A 9,818-nucleotide genomic window follows, 5' to 3' on the forward strand; every position below is an offset into this window, starting at 1 on the left:
CTGCTGCATTGACTCCCCTTACCCACTGCACACTTTGCTGCAGACCCTCCTCTCCTAGATCTTTCGAGGAGGATTCCTAATCATATCCTCTTCATCCAAATAGTGAACTCTCACAGTCCCCAACAGTTGAGGGTTTACTAGTTACCGAGCGATTTATCTACATTAAATGATTTGATCCTTACCCATGAAGTTAGGCAAAATGATTCCCATGTATTTTACCAGTGAGAAAACCATGGCCCTGGCTGGTTAATAATTGGCCCAAACCACCTAGCTAGTAAACTGAGGGGCTGGGATTCAAATACTCGACTGATTCCTAGTTGGGGCTTTATTAGGGGAGGAGGTAGTAAACCTTATTTATTTTTTAATCACTAGGCAAATAAGCATAGCCTTGAAACGCCAAACATACAGGCTATGTTATTACTGTAAGTAATAAGTAGTAGAAAGGGAACAAGATCCTAATCAGCATGATGCCAGTGCTGAAGAAGGAAGGTGGCATGGCCCAGAGGCCCCTGGCCTGACAGGAAGTGGTATTTGGTAAAGGGGATGCTACCCCTCCCTTGAACTGAGGGATCCATAGCTTCCTTATCGTTATTGTTGCCAGAGCACCTTTTCAGGGGCTCTGCAATTTCAGGGGGCTAAGTAAGCAATGCCTGCCATGTTTAGACCTTAATTCCATTTTGCTTGAGAAAAAAAAAAAAAACAGGTCTTCCCAAACCCAGTACTTTACAACTCTTCCTAATTAAGCAGCCAAGAATCCATCTTTCATTGTACATTCCCGGACACTGGTACATATTATAATTCAAATCCCCCTTTTCTTTCAAAGGCAAAGTGTCACTGTTCTTCCCACCATTCTCCTGCAGAATAGCGGAGGAAGACAGGCTCAGGGGGCCATCATGGCAGCTGGTGAGAGGGAAGTTCTGCTTTTCAAACCAGTGTGACACGTACCTCTCAGGTATCATGTGGGGTCAAGGCTGGAAGATGCGATGTGCAGGGACCTCAAGAAAAGCACAGCTGTGCATTGGTAGCAAGAAAGGCACATCCATCAAGAGCCTCTCAAACTCTACTCTTGACCAGTCCTATCTTACTTCCACATCTTAATCAATTCCAGGCCCTTGAACATTAATACAAAACGAAGCAAAAGAAAAATACCACCCAAGTATTTTTTCTCTTCATATTGGATATAACCGCATGGCTGTTGCTTCATGGCCAGTGGGAAATGAGGCGGTAGTACTGCTGGTGTATGAGAGGTTGGCAACAAACACAATTACCCCTCTTCAAACTGCACCAGACCACAGGCAGGATAGAGGATACTGCCAGTCTATTGCTACCTGTCTATCAAGAGCAATCTGGTACCTAGAAGGCTCTGGCTTGCTGTGACAAGAGAGATCCATAGTGTCAAAACAAGCTCTCATTGCATGAAATCTGGGCTCTGGAAAAATCTTGTGTCAGCCCTCCCCTAAAATTTAGCACCACTTTCTTCTGTTTCCAATTCTATGGATTAAAATGCATAATGGAGCAAAGCATCCAGTAGCAAATAACATAGGATTCAAACTTGCTGCAATTCTTGATTTCATCATTTCTTAGTTTTGCTTGAAAGAGAAAACATTCCATTCTTTTTAATAGATTCCTGCTCCCATCTCTGGTGGCCCTGTAGGCAAAATTTCTCATTCCTCAGTGAATGAGAGGGGGAAATCCCTTTACATTTTTGATCATGGAAGTAATGTGGTTTAGGTGCCTGTCCACATACTTGCTCCCTACATCCAACGAGTCTCTGGCTTAGTTGTTGTAACGTGGGTGCACCAGGCTGGCTGGTCCTGGAACTTCTCCAGCTTACAGGTCACCATGGCCTGAGCACAGCAGCACTTTATGCCTGGGGCTTCTGCTGCATGGAGCCCTACTTGCCTTACAGCAGCTGCGTTGTTCTGTCTTCCAAACCCTGCACCATGGGAGCCACTGTCTCCTAGATAAAACCCTGTGCTGTTCCTGCCTCTGCAGTGCACTGGTGGTCTCACGAGGGTGAGCCCACTCCTTTGTCGCCCCTTCACAGGTCATCAAAGTCACTGTGGGCCCAGGTGCTAGAGCTCTCCATCACCCTCAGTAGTGCAACTGGAGAGTTGCTAGCACAGCAATGATAGCAACACTATCCTCATAGTATTTTAGGATACCTGTAATTCTGAAACTTAGTAGTTATTGGTAGTTTGAAAAATTGCCATTCATTAGAAAGTCTGCTCTTAATATAGTAAATATTATTCCAACATCTATTCTTTTTTTTTGTCTGTTTTTACTTTCATTTGCATTTATTTTATGCAGAATTTACTCCCAGGCCATACATTTTTGTTGCTTCAGTTTCTTCTGGAACATCTTTTTCTTCTGCGCAACTTCCTCTTCCAGTTTAGGAACAATCTGCTCTTTTTCACTAAGGATCATCTCAATGTGGCAGGGAGAGCTCACGTATGGGTTAATCTCACCATGAGCCCCGTATGTTCTATGCCACATCTTGGGGGTTTTGTTCACCTGGATGTGCTCAATGACCAGAGAAGCTACACCTAAACCCTTAAGTTCAGCATTACTCTCTGCATTCTTAAGCATGTGCAGTAAAAATTCAGCACTCTTTTGGGCCACCGACCCTGTGTCCAGTGCCACTGTTTGGCCTGGGCACATCTACCAACCCACCATTGTAGCAATGGAATGGCACACACTGCTTCTGCAAAGTGACATCTTTCAGATACTTGGTGGCTTTTCAGATACGCATACCTTTGATGGTCTGGGCAGTTTCACATGTGTTCTTAAAGTGAACACGAGGATTTGAACCTCTTGATTTGCATGATTTTGTTGGGTTTCCGGGTCAAGTGAATAGCAAACCATTTTTAGAGATCACCTCAGGCTGCTTACGGGAAGAGCCAACATTTATTCTTATAAAATGAAACTACTTATGTAGTTAGCTCAGTTGAAATGATTCACATTAGTGAAAAGATAGAAGATAAAAATATTCCTTTTACTCAGAGATGATCTTTACCTATGATCATGGATGCAACAATATTCACTATTATCTTCTTGAAGATGTTTTCAAAGCTCCTTACATTAAATCAGGCTTTTAAAAATGAGTTTCAGGAGTGCCTGGGTGGCTCAGTTGGTTAAGTGTCTGACTCTTGATCTTGGCTCAGGTCATGATCTCACAGTTTCGGAGTTCAAGCCCTATGTCAGGCTCTGTGCTGACAGCACGGAGCCTGCTTGGAATTCTCTCTCCTTCTCTCTTTGCCCCTACCCCACTTGTACTCTTTCTCTCTCTCTCTTAAAATAAATACATAAACTTAAAACTTTTTTTTAATCTTAAAAGAATAATAAAAATGAGTTTCAGAATATTGGCTGTGTCTTAGGTATCATGATATGGTTTAGACAACGACAAACGTTGGAATGTGGTAAAGACCGGAACAGCAAGGAATTCCTGCTGTTTCCATCCCTCCAAAGGAAAGGAAACCTTTAAAACACACACACACACACACACACACACACGCATGCACACATGTGTGTGCACATACAGAGCTTTTTGGGTTTGAAGTTAGCCTTTGTTATTTTTTTTTTTTAATTTTTTTTTCAACGTTTATTTATTTTTGGGACAGAGAGAGACAGAGCATGAACGGGGGAGGGGCAGAGAGAGAGGGAGACACAGAATCGGAAACAGGCTCCAGGCTCTGAGCCGTCAGCCCAGAGCCCGATGCGGGGCTCGAACTCACGGACCGCGAGATCGTGACCTGGCTGAAGTCGGACGCTTAACCGACTGCGCCACCCAGGCGCCCCAGCCTTTGTTATTAAAACAAAACACCAATATTACAGTGAAAATTGGTTACCAGAGTTAGAGCCGACTTCAGAGATACTATTTCTCCCCTCCCCCCCATCTTCCCAACACCCACGGTGCCCTCACACCAACTCACTCCCCCTTCCCTTGTACTATTGGAAGTAAGGCACATTGTAAGGAGACCTTCCCAGGGTCCTAAGTATAAGTAACAAAGGAAACTGTCCTCCTGCCTCACTGCAGTATTCCATCTGAGATGAATGGTAGCATTTTGAGAAGGATGGGAGTGAGAAACACCAAAACATGTATCAGTTAGCATAAAGAATCTTTTATAGTGGAGGTGATTTTCTCATCTCTGAAATGACCTTGTACAGAACACAGTATTAACAGTTTGTTAAATAACCTCATAGGAAATAATTGTGTTTAGGACACATTTGTCTGCTTAAAAAAAAAAAATCAGGACTTTCATTTGGCAATGATTAATTTTTCATGCTTTTAATTGTTATTTATTTGTGTTTAAAATGACAATTCCAGTGTTAATGTAAGGTGTTATAGTAGTTTCAGATGTACAATATAACAATTCAACAATTCTATGCATTACTCGGTGCTCACAATAAGTATGCTCGTAATCCCCTTCACCTATTTTACCCACTCCCACTGGTAACCATCAGTTTGTTTTCTGTAGTAAAGAGTGTTCTTCTGGTTTTTCTTTTTTTTATTTTGCATGTTTTTTTTTTCATTTCTTATATTCCACATATGCATTATACTCTCTAGATCCATCTATGGTGTTACAAATGGCAAGATTTCATTCTTTTTTATGGTAAGCAATAGTCCATTATATATATATATATATATATATATATATATATATATATATATCACCTCTTTTTTTATCCATTCATCTATTGATGGACACTTGGGCTGCTTCCATAACTTGGCTATTGTAAATAATGCCATAATAAACATAGGGGTGCATATTTTGAATTAGTGTTTTCGCATTCTTTGGGTAAATACCCAGTAGTAAATTTCTGGATCATATGGTAATCCTCTTTTTAATTTTTTGAGGAACCTCCATACTGTTTTCCACAGTGGCTGCACCAGTTTGCATTCCTACTAACAGTGCGCAAGAGTTCCTTTTTCTCCACATCCTTGCCAACACTTTTTGTTTTTTGTGTAGTTTTTCATATTAGCACACAAAGAAAACATTAAGAAAACCCGGGGCTATAGCCCCATTTCTTTGTTCTCTTCTAAGCACAATTTTTCTAAAGGGTTATTTATATTTGCTGCCTCTAATTTTTCTCTTCTGATCACCTCTTAAATCGCTCCAAACAGGCGTTTCTCCCACGAATACTCTATTGAAACTGCTCTCTCCAAATATAACCTATATTTCCCATAGGTTAGTTCTTGTCCACAGCTTGGGTGTGTGTCAGGAGCATTTGACAGAGCTGACTACTCCCTCTTCTCTGAAACAGTGTCTTCACTTGGCTTCCCACACACACCCTTTCTTGGTTTTCCTCATCCTCACTGGGCATTCTTCTCAGTCTCCTTGGCTAGTCCCTCTTCTAACTTCATAATCTTGGAGGGTCCCAGGGCTTTCTCCTTGGGCTCTTCTCTTCCTTGCTCTCTCGCTTGGTGATCTCACCCAGTTTCATTGCCTTAAATATTATCCAAAAGCAGCCAAATGTGTATTCCCAGCTCTGACTTCTCTCCTAAACTCCAGACCTTTATCCAATTGCTTCCTCGATGTATAAAACTTAATAAGTCCAAACTCAAACTCTCGTTCTTGCTTTTAAAGCCTGCCCCACCCCCTCAGATGATGGCGACCCTATCCCCAACTAGTTCAAACCAAAAACTTCAGAGTCATCCTTGACTACTACAAATCATGTTGGCTCCTACTTCACAATATATCTGGAACCCAATCACTTTTCACCACCTCCTCTGCTACTTGCCTGGTCTGAGCCACTGTCGCCTCTCTCTTGGATGATTGCAATCACTTCCTAAGCAGCCTCCCTCCTTCTACCCTTGACCCTAGATGACAGTCTCACTGCAAGAATTAAGTCAGAGAGATATTAAAAAATGCAAGTCAGATCATGTCCCTCCTCTGCTCAAGCCTTCACAATGATGTCCTGTTTCATTCAGAGGAGTCAGAAGTCCTTACAAAGGCCTACGTGCCCCCAATGGCCTGCTGTCCCATCACCGCTCCCACCTCAACTCCTGCTAATGTCACCTTCACTCATTCTACTCCAGTCATACTTATCTCCTTGCTCTTACTCAAGCCCCCAGACATGTTTGTTCCCTCAGCCTGAAATGCTTTCCCCAGACAGCTACATGGCCCACTCCTCACCTTCACATGTTTTCTCAGTTGTCCTGTTCTCAGTGGGACCTACTATGCCACCTATTTAAATTGGACTTGGCTTTCTTCTCCATCTCTAGCACTCCTGAGCTTCTTACCCTAGTCTAATATTTCCTTTTGTCCATAACATTTATCCTTTCGAATGTCTCCGGAAATTACTTATCATGTTTGTGGTTTATTTTCAGCTTCCTACTTAGAATGTAATCCTCATAAGGACAGGGATCCCTGTTTGTCCCATTCTCTGATGTATTTCTTCTAAGCACCAGATCATTGTCTGCCACGTGGTAGGAAATCAATAAATATTTTTGAATGGATAGAAGTTCAAATCTTCAGAAACAGGAATGACAGAAATGAGAAAAGTCTATAAAGATCACATCTGTGTTGATTCAATGATTTTGAAAGGGACTTTTATCTCTTACTTCCTGGTGACAGAAATGAGCACACAACTTTGTAAACTCACATATTAAAAGCATCCGCAGCAGTTTGTTCACTTCAGCTGTTGCTTTTGAAGAACTTGATAAGCATTTGTCCTTCCATCCCTTCTTTTGTGGTAAAGCCTCCTTTTAAATACTCAGGTAACCTAGGTCTTTCTGCTCTGAAGACATCAGAAGGGCATTTAGTTGAAGGGTGGAATTTGTCAGGCTTCCTGGTCAAAACAACTCCTCAATATTTATTTTGTATTGTCTTTGAGGGAAATACTCATAGTCCTGTCTGGGTAGTCCTCATGGTATTTGTAGTGCTGTTAGGACCCTCAAATTCACGGAACCTGTATCCTCAGCTGAAAGTGGGTAGGATTCTGGCAGCAAGTTGGTTTGTAGGTAAACTATTGACACCATTGGTCCAGGTCTGATGACCATCATAGCTGTTATGTATTTATGTGAATACTTCCCTCTTTGAGGTATTTCAAGAAGTACTTTTCTCGGTAATATAGGGTGGACTGCATGTGCTAATGACAAAATTTATGAAGCTGCTCAAGAATGTTTTCTGGTAACCTTAACCATGACATCATGGGTGCTTAATAAATGGCAACATGCTCGGTAAAAAGGTTAAAAAGGGTCATTCATCTCACTGTCCTTTTCATCAGAGGGCCAAAAATAGTATAACTATTTTATTCTCTGGTTTTCACTCATTCCCTTTTCCCTACTCCAGGGAAGCCTTAAGTGGATTTGCTGTAATAACTGTGTTATGCATATGATAGATAGAATCTATTATGATGATTACATAATTGACTTTTGTTTTAAAAAAGCAACTGGTTTACAGTGGCAGTTCTATTACTTAAGGTAACTTTGTTTGCATAGATCAAAATTCATCACTCAATTTTTAACACTAGCATTTGAAATTTCTGTTGTATTTTTTATTGAAAGCATTAGAAGAGTACAATACAATTATAGTATTAGGATAACATTATAGGAAGTTTGGACAATTTAAAATGTCTTTGTAATTCCATCTAATTGCTATAATCATTTGTAAGTTTTTTCTGTAATCATTTCCCATAAACATGCTGATTATTCCTATAACTGAAATGAATATCACTGTCACTGGATGGTGATGGGAGCCCTCTGAGATGAAGACCTTTTCTGACCATTGCATGTATACCCATAGTGTAGCACAGGGTTGGGTATAGACAGCTGCTTGAAAAATTATTGCCAAAACAATGAATTTATTAATAAGTGGATTTGCAGAGGATCTAAGACTTAATTAAATATAACCAACACTGGCTGGATTATTTTGTTGATTCACATTGAGAGGCCAAAGTTCCAACACTTGGCAAGCATCAGCTATTCTACGACTCTCTCTTCTGTCCAGATCTCTAGGAGCAGCACAGGGGGAATGCGACAGTCCAATGGGGGTATGGTTACTCTTCTGCCTTGTTGGAAAACAATAGCACTCATTCGTTTTCCTTCTCTACCCTTTGCAGATTACCTGGGCCCAGACTGGTTTTAAATCTCTGAAACAGACTGAGCGCTAATAAATGGATCGCTGGTCCGAAAATAAAATTGCAAATCAGGTTTAGAATTTGATGTAAAAGCTTGAGAGACACAGGTTTGTTGCTTCTTTAGATTACAGATGTCATAAAAAATAGAAACCAAAAAGGTTAGGTAGTTTCTAAATTAAACACTTTTTCTTACAATAATTACCGTGTTCCAGCATCTGTGTACTTGGGTAGAATCTGAATAACACTTTATTGCTCAGAATAATGTTCTATTCTTGTCACCAAGTAATACTTGAATACATGCCCTTGTACTCCATGACTGCAGGAAGGGTGTTGCCCTAAACACTGTCCCACCCTCTGTAGCAGGGCTCGGTTTTGTTGGAACATTTCAGATGCTAAAAAATCCTTTTCTCTACTTTCCATTCATTCACAGGCAGGAGGCCTGAGATTTACTATTTTTTTCTAAATCTAAATGGATGGAGTCAAGCTCTTGCAGTCACCATTAAGGACTGACCACAGTAGCATGGGGAATATTGTTTGAATCTTCTTTCCATAGGGAACTGGCTATGAAAAGGCTAAGCCCATCAATCATAATTTGAAAGGCAAGTTACAAATCCTTTGATGGAACTTTCCAAGCCATCACTGCAGCAAGTAGAACAGGGATCAGGTTTTTTTTTTAGTTGAGTAAATACACCTGGTCATTTTGCACATTTCCATTTTGATAGCCAGTAGGAGAAGTTCTTGGGCTTAAATAATAGCTTTTCAACATTTCATGTTTCTAAGTCTGAATCTGAATTTAAGGAATGCTAGTCTGTCTCATTTTATACCACAGCAGCTATAGAATTCCACAGAATTTTGTCTAAAATGACATGAACAGGTTGTCATAGTCTGGGAGATAGTTCTTCACTAGGACACAGCACTATCTTTATTCGAAGGCCCAACATGGCATAAGCAAACAATGGCTGTGTTTTGTGTGTTTCTTTGTTACTTTAATGCATTTAAATTTCAATTATGGGAATACAAGACATGAGTTGTATTATTAGGCTCTCCTTTATGTTCCTTAATGATGACTTTTTTTTTCTTTCTGAGTTAAAAGTAAACCCTTTAGCTTAAAAGACCTGTGTATTCTAAAAATGAATGATTGTTTTGCAGACACTGTTCTCCTTTCTTCTGTTGTAACAGAACCCCTGATTTTTAGGCTGGGCGTTTAGCTGTCCAGACAAAAAGGCAAATGGGGGGGGGGTGCTGTTTCCCAGTTTCTGTTGCAAAGGACTAGGTGAAAGTATTATATAGCAACTTCTGGAACTTTCCTTAAATGATAGTTGTGTACCTCTTGCCCCTTCCCTGTCCCTTCTTCCATCCTGCTGCTACAACAGTGGACACACTAACAGAAGCCCCAACTGCCATCCTGGACACTGAAGACAAGGGCAACACAGAAAATGAGTAGACAGAAGTGCCATACCAATTTGCCTACTTTGCTTGATAGGAAAGAAAGAGAAACTATCTTGTTTAAATGACTGCTCTTTTGGGTCTGCTTTTCTCAAAATGAAAAACATTCCTCATGTACATAGTCACCTATAATACAAAATATTGTATTATTTAATCTGACCCCCAAAAATGAACATGCTGTAGCAGACACCTCATCACTGCAACACTGTTTTCCAGAACTGACCTTCTCTCTACCACCATCCACATGGCAGTAGTGAATTTCCAAATTCTAGAACATGACCTCACCTTTG

General features: G+C 40.7%; 1 pseudogene; it reads right to left on the minus strand.

The window, feature by feature from the left end:
* Positions 1–2,313: 2,313 nt before the first annotated feature.
* LOC124504129 (60S ribosomal protein L17-like) lies at positions 2,314–2,865 on the minus strand (annotated as a pseudogene).
* Between the last annotated feature and the right edge of the window lie 6,953 nt (positions 2,866–9,818).

The sequence above is a fragment of the Lynx rufus genome, unplaced genomic scaffold (assembly GCF_022079265.1).
Source record: "Lynx rufus isolate CCGP_SWC_20201006 ecotype Redwood Valley unplaced genomic scaffold, mLynRuf1.p SCAF_8, whole genome shotgun sequence".
In the NCBI taxonomy this organism is placed as follows: domain Eukaryota; kingdom Metazoa; phylum Chordata; class Mammalia; order Carnivora; family Felidae; genus Lynx; species Lynx rufus.